The 17,813-nt window shown below is 37.6% G+C and overlaps 1 long non-coding RNA gene across 1 annotated transcript; it reads right to left on the reverse strand.

Annotated features, from left to right (window-relative positions):
• Positions 1-2,771: 2,771 nt before the first annotated feature.
• Positions 2,772-16,062, reverse strand: LOC121877648. Its single transcript, XR_006091034.1, has 3 exons — positions 16,017-16,062; positions 11,808-11,870; positions 2,772-2,812 (listed from the first exon to the last, which is right to left on the reverse strand). It is a non-coding gene; the product is annotated as an uncharacterized LOC121877648 (long non-coding RNA).
• Positions 16,063-17,813: the final 1,751 nt, after the last annotated feature.

Raw genomic sequence — 17,813 nt, forward strand, 5'->3', positions numbered from 1 at the left:
TATACATGTAAATGGTGTTTTCTAGTTAATATCTTGAATTCTTAATAAATTTATTTTTTTTTTGATTGAAACTTTGAAAGTCAAGCCTATCATCTTTTTGTAGTTCTTAAATATCGTCCAGATCATTAATAAAGCTGTAGCAGTATAGCCACGGTGTTTTACTTTTTACCTATGCAGGTTACAACATACAAATTACAATTAGGATGGTAGAAATAGTTGTTACAAATAGGCCAAGGAGTCGGAGTCGGAGTCGGAAGCATAAAAATTTGAGGAGTCGGAGTCGAAGGTTTTGTCTTCGACTCCACAGCCCTGGTACCTATACTGAAATTTTGAACAAAATCCATTTTTTGGCCGAAAATGACAAAAATTGTAAGTCTAAAGCCTTAAAGGATTTTTGGCCAAAAATACGTTTTCTGTCCGAACTAAAATTTAATGTGCCTAACTATTTAAGTACATCCAGAATAATACACAAGCACCAAGAAATGACCTCGAAAACCCATAAGTGGCGAGTAATTAGCATTGCAAAAGTAATTAAAATATTCTAAAAATCATTTGAACATTTTCTAAAAGCCATTTGAACAAGTTATAATCAAGATATCAAATTTTGGTTAACAGATCCTTAAGCAGCACATTCAGGAGTACCTATACTGAAATTTTGAACAAAATCCATTTTTTGGCCGAAAATGACAAAATTTGTAAGTGTAAAGCCTTAAAGGATTTTTGGCTAAAAATACTTTTTCTCTCTGAACTAAAATTTAATGTGCCTAACTATTTAAGTACATACAGAAGAATACACAAGCACCAAGAAATGACCTTGAAAACCCATAAGTGGCGAGTAATTAGCATTGCAAAAGTAATTAAAATGTTCTAAAAATCATTTGAACATTTTCTAAAAGCCATTTGAACAAGTTATAATCAAGATATCAAATTTTGGTTAACAGATCCTTAAGCAGCACATTCAGGAGTACCTATACTGAAATTTTGAACAAAATCCATTTTTTGGCGGAAATGACAAAAATTGTAAGTCTAAAGCCTTAAAGGATTTTGGCCAAAAATACTTTTTCTCTCTGAACTAAAATTTAATGTGCCTAACTATTTAAGTACATCCAGAATAATACACAAACACCAAGAAATGACCTCGAAAACCCATAAGTGGCGAGTAATTAGCATTGCAAAAGTAATTAAAATATTCTAAAATCATTTTAACATTTCTTGAAAGCCATTTGGAATGCTATAATCAAGATATCAAATTTTGGTTAACAGATCCTTAAGCAGCACATTCAGGAGTACCTATACTGAAATTTTGAACAAAATCCATTTTTGGGCCGAAATGACAAAAATTGTAAGTCTAAAGCCTTAAAGGATTTTTGGCCAAAAATCATTTTTCTCTGAACTAAAATTTAATGTGCCTAACTATTTAAGTACATCCAGAATAATACACAAGCACCAAGAAATGACCTCGAAAACCCATAAGTGGCGAGTAATTAGCATTGCAAAAGTAATTAAAATATTCAAAAAATCATTTGAACATTTTCTAAAAGCCATTTGAACAAGTTATAATCAAGATATCAAATTTTGGTTAACAGATCCTTAAGCAGCATATTCAGGAGTACCTATACTGAAATTTTGAACAAAATCCATTTTTTGGGCCGAAATGACAAAATTTTGTGTTCAAAGCCTTAAAGGATTTTTTGGCCAAAATACGTTTTCTCTGAACTAAAATTTAATGTGCCTAACTATTTAAGTACATCCAGAATAATACACAAGCACCAAGAAATAACCTCGAAAACCCATAAGTGGCGAGTAATTAGCATTGCAAAAGTAATTAAAATATTCTAAAAACCATTTGAACATTTTCTAAAAGCCATTTGAACAAGTTATAATCAAGATATCAAATTTTGGTTAACAGATCCTTAAGCAGCACATTCAGGAGTACCTATACTGAAATTTTGAACAAAATCCATTTTTTGGCCGAAAATGACAAAATTGTAAGTCTATTGCCTTAAAGGATTTTTGGCCAAAAATACTTTTTCTCTCTGAACTAAAATTTAATGTGCCTAACTATTTAAGTACATCCAGAATAATACACAAGCACCAAGAAATGACCTCGAAAACCCATAAGTGGCGAGTAATTAGCATTGCAAAAGTAATTAAAATATTCTAAAAATCATTTGAACATTTCTAAAAGCCATTTTAACAAGTTATAATCAAGATATCAAATTTTGGTTAACAGATCCTTAAGCAGCACATTCAGGAGTACCTATACTGAAATTTTGAACAAAATCCATTTTTGGGCCGAAATGACAAAAATTGTAAGTCTAAAGCCTTAAAGGATTTTTGGCCAAAAATCATTTTTCTCTGAACTAAAATTTAATGTGCCTAACTATTTAAGTACATCCAGAATAATACACAAGCACCAAGAAATGACCTCGAAAACCCATAAGTGGCGAGTAATTAGCATTGCAAAAGTAATTAAAATATTCTAAAAATCATTTGAACATTTTCTAAAAGCCATTTGAACAAGTTATAATCAAGATATCAAATTTTGGTTAACAGATCCTGAAGCAGCACATTCAGGAGTACCTATACTGAAATTTTGAACAAAATCCATTTTTTGGCCGAAATGACGAAAATTGTAAGTCTAAAGCCTTAAAGGATTTTTGGCCAAAAATACGTTTTCTCTCTGCCTGAAAAGTGCAGCCTGCAACTCAAATAAAAGTGTTTTTTCCCTGCCCCCTAACGGCTCTGCTCTGTGCATGCTGCTGCCCTGGACTACCGCTCCCCTGGACTGCTCTGTGCTTGCTGCCCTGGCCTGCAAATTTATAGAGCCATTAAGTTTCCATTAATAAATGTCTAAATGTCATTACGTCTTTATTAACCTTTTCCAGCATTTACAATATTTTCAACTTTTACAGAAAATTGACTAAGTTCAGCTTCAGATTTTGAAGCAAAATAATTTAATGTAATACTTGAAAAAATATCTTAATTCATAATATACAAATATAATATACAAATGAAAAATATATATAAACTTGAAAAATAAACAATATATAAATAATATATATATATATATACTGTATATATAAATAAAAAAATATAAAATATAAAAAAATATATATAAATAAAATATATAAATAAAAAAAATATAAATAAATAAAATATAATTAAATAAAAAAATATAAAATAAAATATATATTAATAAAATATATATAAATAAAATATATAAATAAAAATATATAAATAAAATATATAAAATAAAAAAAATAACTAAAATAACCTAAAAACCTGAAAAAAATAGCTAAAAATATGAAAAAATAGCTAAAAATATGAAAAAATAGCTAAAAATATGAAAAAATTGGCATTTTTTTTATGAAAAAATGGCTAAAAATTGCAAAATTTGAGCAAAAAAATTTCCCTTTTTTTACCCTTAAGTGTTTTTTGAGTTTGCCATTGCCAGGACTAACGTTGAAAAAATTTGGTAAAAGATAATCGGAAGCGTCTCCGGAGGAAGGCCTTCAAATTATCATTCACCAATAATATAAAAAAATACAAGCATAATGGAATACCTGGCCGTGGGAAGAGTAACTCAGTAGGGGCCCAGTGAGTTACTCTCCCCACGTCCAGGTAGTCCGTTATGCCTTATAATACACAGATGCCAAGCTGGAGCTCGTAAGAATGGCACAAATGTTTTACCTCTAAAACCACACAAAAATTTATTACTCAAAATATGCCCAGGAATAATTTTGGCCATTTTTGGACTTAGAATATTTTTAAACAATGAATTTTTGGACTTAGAATAAATTTTGGACTTAGAATACTTTAAACGATGAATTTTTGGACTTGGAATATTTTAAATGATGAATGTTTAGACTTAAATATTTTAAATGATGAATTTTTGGACTTTCATTGAATAAGATCGCTGCAATTCGTACTTCGGTTTAATTCGTATGTTTCTCAAAAAATTAATTGAGCGATTTGAATTTGGAATGAATATGAAATAACTGAGTGGTTCAAAAAGTTGCCTTGGCTGTCATATACAATATTATATTTATAATTATTGTGCAAATATAAATAGTTATAAAATGTACAGTACTTACAATATTAAAGTAAATAATACAGTAATAAATAATGAGAGGTGAGATCGTAGATGATATTCCATAAGTGTAACGGCCACACTGGTAAATGAAGTAAAAACCCTCTTTGGAGAAATATAAGATGAAATTTTGGAGCTGATTTGACTATTGTGCATATTTTATCAGATGAGAAGAGATGCCCCGCCCCCTCCTCAAGAGTTACACCTGATTGGCTGTTGCAAATCTGTCCGATTTCCTCCTGAAGTAATGATGTAGCTATTTCTAAATGAGTTTATTCATAATGACCATTTCTGACGAGAAAGACATTTAGCTAAATTATTTAAAGATTCATACATTAATTATATCAAACATAAACATGTAGGAAGTTTATCAGAAATATTATACAAGAATTAACTGTTAAACTCTGGTGGCAAATTGACGCTTTCGGAGGACGCATTTAATATATACTTATTTTTACCCGCAATAATACACAAATTACGTATCTCTTCTCAGATGGGATAAAACACACTATAGGTCCCTCTTCTGCCAACTAACACAACAAAACAAGGGAGAAATACATAGAACAAAGGAAAAGTCTCCTGAGTTAGGTAGGTTGGGGATTAATCTTCTTGATGAGAGCAGTGGACCCCAGACCTGATCCTCAATACTATTACACTTTCTGAATATCATCCACATATTATCAGTTCACCTCACAATGTGCAGTAAGTCTTACAGTTATTTATTACTGTATTATTTACTTTATTATTACTGTTTGTGCACTTAAAAAATATTTGTTTGCACAGTAATTATAAATAAGATTATTTTGTGTGGCAGTCAAGGCATGGTAACTGAGTATGTTTGTTGGTTGGAATAATGAGGAACAATCTGAACAGAAAACGAACAAATAATTGAACAAAAAGATTGAGAAAGTGTGGAATGTCAAAATATTCGGAACTCGGTTAATTTGTATTTTCAGTAATTCGGTGGACCACAAACGGCACTATACTCTCATTGATTTGACAAAAGAGACTCTGCGTCACTCAAATTACCGAAAATACGAATTAACCGAGTTTCGAATATTTTGATATTACTCGACAATTCCTAAATTTTTTGTGTTCAATTACTGTATTCATTTGTTTTCTGTTCAGATTGTTCCTCATCATTCCAACCAACAAACATACTCAGGTACTATAGTAGCACCGACATTTCTTTACAACCTATCCTCATGTCATTCTTTGCCTACCTGTAACTCCCCTCCCCTCCACATTCATTTGTGTATCTCTTAACCCAGTTAGTTTCCTCCTTTCTCTCCTGAACCATCTCAGTTTAGCCTCCAGGTACTGTACTTCTCTCTGTTGCCAACCATCTTCCACATCTCACACAATCTTCTTTTCTCTTTTTATCTCTCTTTCCACTTCATCATTCCCGCCATCAACCACACTCAACGGAACATCTTTTATTATGGCCCAGCGTCTTGGTACACTGCCCCTCACTGGCTGCTTCCTAGCCTCTCAACTCATAAGAAAATGCTTCTTTTACATTCAGTTCCTTCACAATTCCCACACTCTCCTTCTTGGAACATCCACCTTCTTCCTCTCCCTCCATCTTTAAGTAACACACACACACACAAGCAACCTGTTCTAATTTCCTGACCAAAATGTAGCCAATCTGGGTTTCTGTGCCACCTGCCTTAGGCCTACACGGTCAGCCTACTTGCCCTATTCTTAAACACATGTTACATACCATCCCCAAACTCAAGTGTTCTTTCACCTTCAGTATTCCTTATTCCAAAGCCTTTCCCACCACGCACACCTTCATAACCCAGCGCGACAAATTTGGACAATAAAAATAGTTTGTTTAAACGGAGATCACTACACAATAAACTGCATCTCCTAAAACAACATTAACTGCCACGACTATAACAGAATAATTGCCGCTCAAGTCACTCGACAGATTTTACGGCAACATTAAATGACGCCGAACTAATGAGATAGAATTCCTAAACGAACAATAAAATGTATTTATGGCTTAGTTTAACCTAAATGGTAAATATATGTAAAGTACCTGAACGGTTCAACAGTCTCACTAAATCACATTAATTCTAAAGTCCTTAAAAACAATTTTGTTCCTTAATTTCAAATCATATTGTGATGGAATTCTAAGTCCTGGTAAAATTAAAATATAAATTTAGCCAAATTATACCTGGATAAACAGTGATAAATAAAGGTGTTGTGGTTTATAATTAAAATAAGACAAATTGTTAATCTTCCAGAGCCACAGCTAAACACCTCAGTTTAATATTGACCTCCACCTCACACTACAACAGAGTAACACCTGTGATGAAACAACATTATCAGGGAAAAGATCAACATATTTACATACACTAGACTACTTTAGATAGATAGATATATAATTATTATGTAAACTTATCACATAAGCTTACAATTGGTTCAACCTGCATATAGACAATGTAGGTATACAGTTCAGCATGTATATAGCTAATACAGGTATACAGTTCACCATGTATATAGACAATACTGTATAGGTATACAGTTCAGTATATTGTATTAGCCTCTCACATTAATATTATATAAATATGAGCTAAGGACATATATTCATTATATACATTCTATCACCCAGACTATTGAGCATACAGCGACATAAACATGTGTTCTGTCACACCTCCTAGGGTGCACAGCCCATAAACATTTCTTCTGTCACACCTCCTAGGGTGCACAGCCCATAAACATTTGTTCTGTCACACCTCCTAGGGTGTACAGCCCATAAACATTTGTTCTGTCACACCTCCTAGGGTGTACAGCCCATAAACATTTGTTCTGTCACACCTCCTAGGGTGTACAGCCCATAAACATTTGTTCTGTCACACCTCCTAGGGTGTACAGCCCATAAACATTTGTTCTGTCACACCTCCTAGGGTGTACAGCCCATAAACATTTGTTCTGTCACACCTCCTAGGGTGTACAGCCCATAAACATTTGATGTCGCACCTCCTAGGGTGTACAGCCCATAAACATTTCTTCTGTCACACCTCCTGTACAGGGTGTACAGCAGCCATAAACATTTGTTCTGTCACACCTCATTTGTTCTAGGGTGTACAGCCCATAAACATTTGATCTGTCACACCTCCTAGGGTGTACAGCCCATAAACATTTCTTCTGTCACACCTCCTAGGGTGTACAGCCCATAAACATTTGTTCTGTCACACCTCCTAGGGTGTACAGCCCATAAACATTTCTTCTGTCACACCTCCTAGGGTGTACAGCCCATAAACATTTCTTCTGTCACACCTCCTAGGGTGTACAACCCATAAACATTTGATCTGTCACACCTCCTAGGGTGTACAGCCCATAAACATTTCTTCTGTCACACCTCCTAGGGTGTACAGCCCATTAAACTACAGACTCAACCCTCAGTGTGTGGTAGGCTGTTTAGTTAATGACCTGTTGAAGTGTGGTTACTGTCCAGTCACCAGACTCAAGAGAGTTCAGCCCAGTTCACAGCCGGACACGATGCCCTAAAGTGAGACCAGCTCTCCGGGCTGTACCTCTCTCTAATTATATCAGCTAATTACAAGCCAATAGCTAATGCTCATTAGTCTGTCAATACCAAATAATTGTACAGACATTACTACCCAATATAACTATTAAATCAGCATGTGTGATTACATTAAACCAAGGAACAACGAGTGAAGAGAACATTATCTGTGTGTCTTGCTTAACTTACAAGCGAAGATAATTACAAGTACAACTCAGGACAGCTGTGACAATTTAAACTATCTACGACTGTATCAAAGGTAACATGACGTGAGATGACCCTATATCTCACTCAGCTGTATCAAAGGTGAGATGACCCTATATCTCACTCAGCTGTATCAAAGGTAACATGACGTGAGATGACCCTATATCTCACTCAGCTGCATCAAAGGTGACATGACGTGAGATGACCCTATATCTCACTCGGCTGCATCAAAGGTGACATGACGTGAGATGACCCTATATCTCACTCAGCTGTATCAAAGGTGACATGACGTGAGATGACCCTATATCTCACTCAGCTGTATCAAAGGTAACATGACGTGAGATGACCCTATATCTCACTCAGCTGCATCAAAGGTGACATGACGTGAGATGACCCTATATCTCACTCAGCTGCATCAAAGGTGACATGACGTGAGATGACTCTATATCTCACTCGGCTGCATCAAAGGTACCAGCGACTAACCTACACTCGTTCAGGCAAGTGTTAACAAGTGAGATAGTTTGGTATCTTACCACAGCTAAAACAATATAGACAACCCAGGTATACAGTTCACCATGTATATAGACAACACAGGTATACAGTTTAGTATATATTGTGGAAAATGTATAATTCCATGTAATAATTAAGAATTGTAAATAAAACCTGGTAACAATCTGCCCAGTGGAGCCTTGAAGCAACTATCCTCATTTACTCAGTGAGCATTATAGAGGAACAGTCCTTTGTGTTCCTGACCTGCATCTGATAATGGCTGAACCACATCATCAAGGTCAAAAGTAAGTAATAATAAATGGCCGTTATAAACCATCAAGTGCCGTTGAGGACGTCTGTGTTGTGGCCTTCTGAATCCTGCCAAGTTAAACCTTTTAAGGAAGGTCTTCACTCCCTGCAGTAGTTTGTAACAGGTGGGTCAGACCTGCACAGTACCACACCACCGACTTAACGCCAAAATATTTATCATTGTCACCTCAGATCCACTACATTCTCACACAATAATAATTCTTGGCTTTTACACAATAAAGGCCAGAGGAGAGATGGAGTGGCAAGAGAAGGCCACCTTATAGTTGTGTGTGATCAAGACTCATTCATCAGTGGCATAAATGTTAAAGCTCACTATGGCCGAGTCAACATTAAATTAGGATTCACGTAGCGACGTCGTAATTACCGGTAATGAGCCGTTTAGGCAGTTGGTCTGTTAAAACTGTACAGTACGGGAGGAAACTGTAGTATTGTACCTGCAGAAAACCTGCCATGTTTGTTAGCGAGGGTAACATCTGTCCCAGGCTGGGCAATGAACCCAGGACACCACTAAAGATATACAACTCCTGATGTATCTGAGAGACAATCACCAGTGTTTTGGTATAAAAACAATAAACAATATTTTCATGGTTCTATATCACTAAAGTGGTCTAGTTGCTGAATACATTGGACATTTTCCTGCAAATATTTGTATTCCAGGTATTAATCACATGCATTGTCAACTGTCTATCATGGTTAGTACAGTAGTTCTGTCTACAGTACATATAAGACAGATATACTGTAGACAGATGGACAGAAAGATGTAGAGAGATATACCATATTTCCCACCATATAAGACATATATTTTTATTACGTCGGCAGGAGTCAGCCCAAGAATGGGGAGCACATCCCTGTCTCCCACATCTTTAGTGAAAAAATGTCAAATGGCATGCAGTATTTTGTCCTTCCTCTTATTTATTATCATTATTTTTATCCGTTCTTCACATTGGCGAGGGTCAACTGTACTGTACATGTTATGGAACACATTGCAATTCCTTTTATGAAAGTTTAGTTTAGGTGAACTTTCTTGAGACTATAAACCTTTCATGCTATATCTATATCTGTGGTTGCCTTTAATATGGTGAGAAATACAGTACAGTAGTATAGATAGATAGACAGATAGATAGATAGATAGCCTGAAACTTAGATAGAATGCAAGAACAAAATCATCATCACCACCCAAATCATACAGCCATTCTCCTGCAGTCTGTCTTGTCAGGTTCTAAGATCATTTCTTACAATCTCTCCCCATGTCATTCTTGGCCACCTACCACTGGCTCTCCTCCTCACCACATTTAGACTCATGCACCACTTAACCCAGCTGGTCTCATCCATTCTCCCCACACTCCCGATCTCGGTCTACTTATACGTAAATCTTGGCCGATACTCTCAATACCCAGCCGCCCTCTTAGCTCTGAACGGCGATTCTCATCTTTCAGCGTCACAGTACACATCCACCTCACCATTCTCATTTCAGCTCACTCAAGACTGCATATGTCATCCTCTTTAACTGCCCATGTTTCACGGATATATAACACCACACTTCTCACACCAGTTGTATACATTCTTACTTTCATGTGATGGGAAAGTCCCCATGCTGACAATAAAGACAAGAATTCCCAAAACCTCCTCCAGCCATTGTCACCCAGGCAGCAGAACTCATCCATGACTCACAACACAGCAGCCTTCAGCACCCCATCCAGCACTGATCATGTCACCCAGGCAGCAGAACCCATTCCATGACTCACAACACAGCAGCCTTCATCACCCTCTCCAACACTGATCATGTCACCCAGGCAGCAGAACTCATCCATGACTCACAACACAGCAGCCTTCAGCACCCCCTCCAGCACTGATCATGTCACCCAAGCAGCAGAACTCATCCATGACTCATAACACAGCAGCCTTCAGCACCCCCTCCAGCACTGATCATGTCACCGAGGCAGCAGAACCCATTCCATGACTCACAACACAGCAGCCTTCAGCACCCCCTGCAGCACTGATCATGTCACCCAGGCAGCAGAACTCATCCATGACTCATAACACAGCAACCTTCAGCACCCCCTCCAGCACTGATCATGTCACCCAGGCAGCAGAACTCATCCATAACTCACAACACAGCAGCCTTCAGCACCCCATCCAGCACTGATCATGTCACCCAGGCAGCAGAACCCATTCCATGACTCACAACACAGCAGCCTTCATCACCCTCTCCAACACTGATCATGTCACCCAGGCAGCAGAACCCATTCCATGACTCACAACACAGCAGCCTTCAGCACCCCCTCCAGCACTGATCATGTCACCCAGGCAGCAGAACCCATTCCATGACTCACAACACAGCAACCTTCAGCACCCCCTCCAGCACTGATCATGTCACCCAGGCAGCAGAACTCATCCATGACTCATAACACAGCAGCCTTCAGCACCCCATCCAGCACTGATTATGTCACCCAGGCAGCAGAACCCATTCCATGACTCACAACACAGCAGCCTTCAGCACCCCCTCCAGCACTGATCATGTCACCCAGGCAGCAGAACCCATTCCATGACTCACAACACAGCAGCCTTCAGCACCCCCTCCAGCACTGATCATGTCACCCAGGCAGCAGAACCCATTCCATGACTCACAACACAGCAGCCTTCAGCACCCCCTCCAGCACTGATCATGTCACCCAGGCAGCAGAACTCATCCACACAGTCCACGGATAATCTTCAGTGTTGAGTTTCTTCAGTCTTGTCATGGACACATATTTACCTGCACATACATAACACTTACAGTCAGCAACATCCTGCAGTCTGCCATCCACTCCACTGTACATCTTGTGTACCCACCTTCCTCACTCACTGTACCTCTTGTGTACCCACCATCCTCATTCACTGTACCTCTTGTGTACCCACCTTCCTCACTCACTGTACCACTTGTGTACCCACCATCATTCACTGTACCTCTTGTGTATCCACCTTCCTCACTCAATGTCAATATCTTTCTTACTGATAGCATAGATATAGATAAGACAGATGCTTGTATATATAAAGACAGTCTGATAGATGATATAGATACCAAACAGACAGACATACAGGTATTGAAAGACTGATAGAAAGATATAGAAGCACAGATAGATAAAGATAGACAGTTAGACAGACATAAAGACATACTTGTAGCAGCAGAGTCTCCATGATCCAGTTGTTAATTTCTCAAGGGTTTAGTCGTTAACACATCTGGAACAAACAAACAAAAACAGTTAATATACACAACAGTTTATGATAAAAATATGTCCATAAATTAATAGTTATTCAGTACAGCAGTTGTTTGTTTTCCAATGTCGTATGTTTCCATTAGAACAGTATTGCTCACACCACATTCTAGTTTCTTAATTATTTCAAGTTTGTCACTCAATTTCAACGAGTTATTCTTTCTCTTCACACAACGAAGTTTATCACCTATAGGAGCCATTATCATGGGCTTGTACAGTACTCTGTAAATGGAAAGAGTAAGACTCAAAATAATGTTATGTTACACCGGTATTCTATTCATACTGTGCTTGATATAATGCATTCACGGAAATGTAATATTTTTGCTGAAATGGCGTACGTATCACAGTGGAAAGTTGGATAAAATCGTGACGAAAACAATGACTTAATCTTTCTTTCGTTCAAAAGATGTTACCGTAATCCCTTTTCGAATGGTTTTCAGTTAAAAAACTGTTGTATTACAATAATATTCTATCCTAATTGACTTGAATAAATTCTACGATACCATATTTCTGAATATTTTCATTAAAATCCATCAAAATCATTTTCCTTGTCATCGTCTGCAGCACCAAACAGCTTCTCCCAGTCCTCTCCTTGAACGGGGCTAGAGGGTACGTGTTTTTCGAATCGTTTTCAGTTAAAAAACTATTACATCACACGTATATTTTACTTAAACTGCGCCCGAATGAATATATTCTTGGAAATAAATAGTGTTGCTGAAACGTGATGTATTTCAATGTAAATTAGGATAAAAATACATGACGAAAACAAAAGACTTTACCTAAGCTTCCGATGTTCTTAAGATGTTACTCGTTTTTTTAATAGTTTTCGGATGAAATTCTGTTATATTACAATGATATTCTATTCATACTGTGCTTGATATAATACATGTAATAGTTTTTTAACTGAAAACGATTCGAAAAACACGTACCCTCTAGCCCTGTTCAAGGAGAAGACTGGGAGGAGCTCTTTGGTGCTTAAGACGATGACAATGAAATAGATTTTGATGGATTTTAATGAAAATATTCAGAAATATGGTATCGTAGTACTTATTTAAGTGAATTAGGATAGAATATTATTGTAATACAACAGTAGTGACGACGTGGAGGAGGCGGAGGCATAGAGCGGGGAGGTGCGGTGACTGGCGGCAGCAGGGACGAGTGGGGATGCCAGCCAGTACATTACGGATGTACAGTATTAATTGATTTTATAGCTCTTTTTGCATTTTAATATTAAATACCGTACATTACGTTTCAACAAAACTACTATTTATTTCTGAGAATATGGAAATGTAATATTTTTGCTGAAATGACGTACATATTACAGTGGAAAGTGGGATAAAATTGTGACGAAAACAATGATTTTCGCTTTCTTTCGTTCAAAACACGTTACCGTAATCACTTTTCGAATGGTTTTCAGTTGTGGGATTATGAGGCTAATGATAGGATAGAATATTATTGTAATACGGTACGGTACAACAGTTTTTTAACTCAAAACCATTAGAAATGCGATTACGGTAAAATCTTTCGAACAACGAAAGAAAGCGAAAGTCATTGTTTTCGTCATGATTTTATCCCACTTTCCACTGTAATATGTACGTCATTTCAGCCAAAATATTACATTTTCATATTTATTTCTGAGAATATATTCATTCAGTCACAGTTAAGGTAAAATATACTTGTGATGTAATATTTTAATGAGAATATGGTATAGTAGTTTTCTTTTGTTTCAAATTTAATTAACAAAGATTGATGTTTCAAATGTAATGAACAAAAATTTATGTACAGTATCTATAAATAAACTTTAAAAAATGAATACTTTGTTTTACATCGTCCTGCATCATCTAAAATCCATCAATTCATATTACCAACATTCTAAAATGCATTAGAACCCCAAGCAAAACATTGTGAAGGATAACTCACCTACTCAAGGTTCTAGACCCTGTATAGTTATATCATATCAAGTGTATGTATTCATAGCATTAAGGATCACTCAGGGTAGGCATAAGATGAATGTTAAAGTCCAGTTGAGCCGGACTAGGGTACTGTAAGACTAAGTGTGGATCAGGGTTTGAAGGTCCTACTATTTACGTCTGTGAGCGTGGAGCGAACATAACTCCAACAGATATCATATGAAAATACATGAGAACAATGATCTGGAAAAAGGATAAATGTATCAGAACTATGTGAGGTGTTGACAGTGATCTAGAAACTATACTGGAAAGGAAATATCGTGTATGCGTCGGTATGAATTTAATATACCTCGTAGCCTCACGTGACATATACCCACGACAGGTACAGTGATCAGAGAATCTTATGTCTGTGTTCAAATAGTGCAATGTGTGAGAGGAGGATCCCTCATTACAGTTTTTAAGTGAAGTTGATACACCCCCGCCATGATCATTCGGCTTTTGTTTCAAGGCGCGTCATGTACCCGCCTCAGATGCCCCGTTGATATTAAAATCCCAGGCATTTAACCAAGCACTAGCAAACCAAGACCTGACCTTAGTGTGTAATTTAGGATTAATATATGTGTTTATAAGAAATGAGTGACAAGATACCGTGAAGTGTTCAGGTGAGAACCATAAGAAACAAAAGTGTAAATTGAGGATTGGAAACTGTAGGCCTATGTGACGAGAAGCGGCGGGAAGCCGGCCTTAGTCTTTCCCGTTCTGCCGTCACCACAGGTCAGTGTCCTAGCGGGCTATATCCCGCCCTACAATTAAGGTTGATAAATAGCAGTTACTACAGTTTAAAGCTTTGCCGGATATATAAGTGTGATAGGGATGTGTTAAGGGGTGGGATAACCGCCCGTCAGGCATTATTTCTTAGTCTTTCCCGTTCTGCCGTCACCGCAGGTGCCACGTGGTCGGGGTATCTTGCCGCCCGGCCGCCATTGTCTCCTTGAGCGCCACAACTGGTGGGGAATTACTCCCCACTATACCAGTCCACTGTGAACCTGTGGATTCCCAGCGCACCACTCCACATGAATAGTCACAACTAAGGAGACCGTGAGAAACTGCGGTCGTCACTTGGAGCGACCTATAATACCAGGCGTAGAAATAGTGCTGGTATGTCTCTAGGTGAAGCCCTCGTCTTTACCCACCGAGGGCGGTGTGCGAACGAGGTGCCCGTTGTGTATACCTAAAAGTCACAAGGAGTCACATACTTGCAGGTATGGAGTGTAACAGGTGTGTTGAGATGGTGCTACTATGTATGATAACCGACGGTGCTAAAATCCACACCAGTGGAACAGTCTGATGTGTTAAAGGATATTGTAAGAAGGAACGACCGAGATACGGCGTTCACCGATTGTTATGCAATAAGTGGGTGGATGACCCGCCAGTAATGTAGGAGTCTGGGGCCCAGCTGGGTAACCAAAATTCCGTTGTTCTTCTGAGGAAGGCCAATTCATGTATGTTGTTTTTACCAGTATGTTTTAGAAGGAATAAATCAATTAAGACATGTTATGGTTTCCCCCTTCTTTACCCTCATCGATCTGGTCAATGGAAAACCTAACCCAATGCCTAGTCCACTCTGCCTGCTACCTAACGAGCTACATGCTGTCCAGAGGGGGTCTGGTGGCAGCGACCCTTAGACATTAAGATTAGAGTTAAATTATCCCCTTAGATTTAGTGACCCCCAGATCTAGCAGTATACTGTGTATACCATACCATGCATTTGGTTACTTTGGGCTTGCTATTATGATGCAAGATATCTGCCCTGGCAGCTGTACCGACACTCACAGCCGGTGGTGCGTCGTTTCCATTGTTTACTGGTAGTTCCTGGTAAATATTTTTCAACCTAACGAAACTATTAGCCGTTTAGAGGTCAACCCCTAATTTTTTGCCAAATAATTTGGTCTTAAAAACTCGAACTACACACAGGTATACATGGTAAATAAGGACATGGGGGAGCCAGGGGTTTTTTAGGGGGGGGGGGAGGCAAAAGTACACGGATTTTTAACATTCATGGGTATCTCTCTTACCTAACCCCCGTACATGTTTAGGGCTGACTGTATGTATGCATGCATAAAACAAGTAGAGTATTAATAAACATGATGGTTCATGTGCTATAACAGGAACAGGTACTGCAGTAAGAGGTGTAGTATTACCTGGGCCTCGGCCATATCCTGCCAAACACTGTGCCTTTAACCTCTCCGAACCTCTTCGTTTTGACGATATAATCAAAGATAGCCGTTCTTTCCTCGTGGGAGTAGTATACATCTTTTCTGTAAAAGAAAACTTATGATAATATACTTTGTTTAATATTTGTTCACACAACTAAAAGGAATATCCTTCCTTCTTTAGGCATTTGCCTCCAGGTGTAATGTTAACCTACATCTATTGAGGATAAAATCTTTCACCTACAAATTGACAATAACACATTTGCTGTAATCAGACATATCTAGTTGCCTCAACCCCAACAATAACCGAACTTTTTCTCCCAAATTTTCTTATTATTGTGGACTAATACTGTAAAACAAGTTAATGATCACCAAAAACAGCACTCATCTTACACCCCCCTCATAAACCCCCCCAAAATAAAATAATAATAAAAAACTCATTTGCCTATCAGTATTTATCTTTCCGTCCCTATTATTAGCCAGAGATTTATAATATTGCTAAGTATAATAGTGAGAAATAATAAGGAAACACCACTATAAAGGTGCTCCTCTACTTAAGAACGTTCAAGAAAATTCCAGATAAAACAAACATTACCTAAGAGGAGAAGAGTGAGCCAGGTTTTAAGGCTGTATTAAGGGTATAGCTGGGCTAAATATCCATCATCTTTTCAGTTTTTACAATAAGTTTGGTATCTACAGGAGTAAAGTTGGACTTACAAACAAGCCTCAAGAACGTAACTCTTTCGCAAGTAGAGGAGCATCTGTACTTAATTTTTTTCTCAGCTGAGAAAAGATGCCCCGCCCCATGACTGTATTGCTCTAATTTTATCCAAAATTTTATTATAACATGCATATTATCTCGATATTACTACATATTAATTCACAGAAATAAACAAACATGTTGTCAGTGAAGAAGAACACTCACCTCAACCCAAGAAACAGGAAGTTTGCAAGTGTAAGTCCTGGACCCACTCTCCAGAGGACTTTTTCAAAGCACACTAAGTCTCGGTAATTTCCAGGAAGGTCACCTGCAACAAGAAAGTCTCTTTCAGAAACAGGTAATTAAACACAATTGAAATCTTAACTATAAAATAGAAGGAGTGACGACAACTTGTTTCAGTTGCTCTCCACCCATAGCAGGAAAAGGCTGATATCATCATAATCATCTCCAACATTTCATGTCCATTTCCCACAGTTGTGTGCATTAGCCATGATTACCTGATGGCAGCTCTCTAAGCTGCATAATGTCTTTTAATAACATCATAAAGATTAACTTGTAAATGTGTCCACCAAACTTTGAGGGCTTGGAACCCTTGGAAGCTCTAAACTAGAGTGATTAGGGCTAAACTGACCATCAGCCAACTTCCCCCTAACCATGTCCCATGATCAGATGTTTGACAAGGCAAGGTTGTCCATGGTGGCTTGGAAGGTATGGAAATCACTCTCAAGGTTTCACAGCACATGAGTTACCAATTATTTACTTGTCAGACTTTATCACTGAGTGGGAAGAAGAATCAACCCCACATAATCCACTGACCTCTTATGATGACATCAAAGGAGGAGGATGGGATCTCATTAATTCTTTTTAGGCTCTATTATCAAACAGGATTTCAGGATCTATCCTTTATAACTATTTATCTGTCAAAAATAACTAATGAATGCTTAAGCTGTGCTGTACAAAGAACACTCTCATGAAGAAGACCTGACCACAGTTGATACAAAACTGTACCACGTATGAAAATATGAAAGTTAAAGACACACGTAATGAAAATTCAAAATGCCCGA

The sequence above is a fragment of the Homarus americanus genome, unplaced genomic scaffold (genome assembly GCF_018991925.1).
Source record: "Homarus americanus isolate GMGI-L3 unplaced genomic scaffold, GMGI_Hamer_2.0 scaffold44797, whole genome shotgun sequence".
In the NCBI taxonomy this organism is placed as follows: domain Eukaryota; kingdom Metazoa; phylum Arthropoda; class Malacostraca; order Decapoda; family Nephropidae; genus Homarus; species Homarus americanus.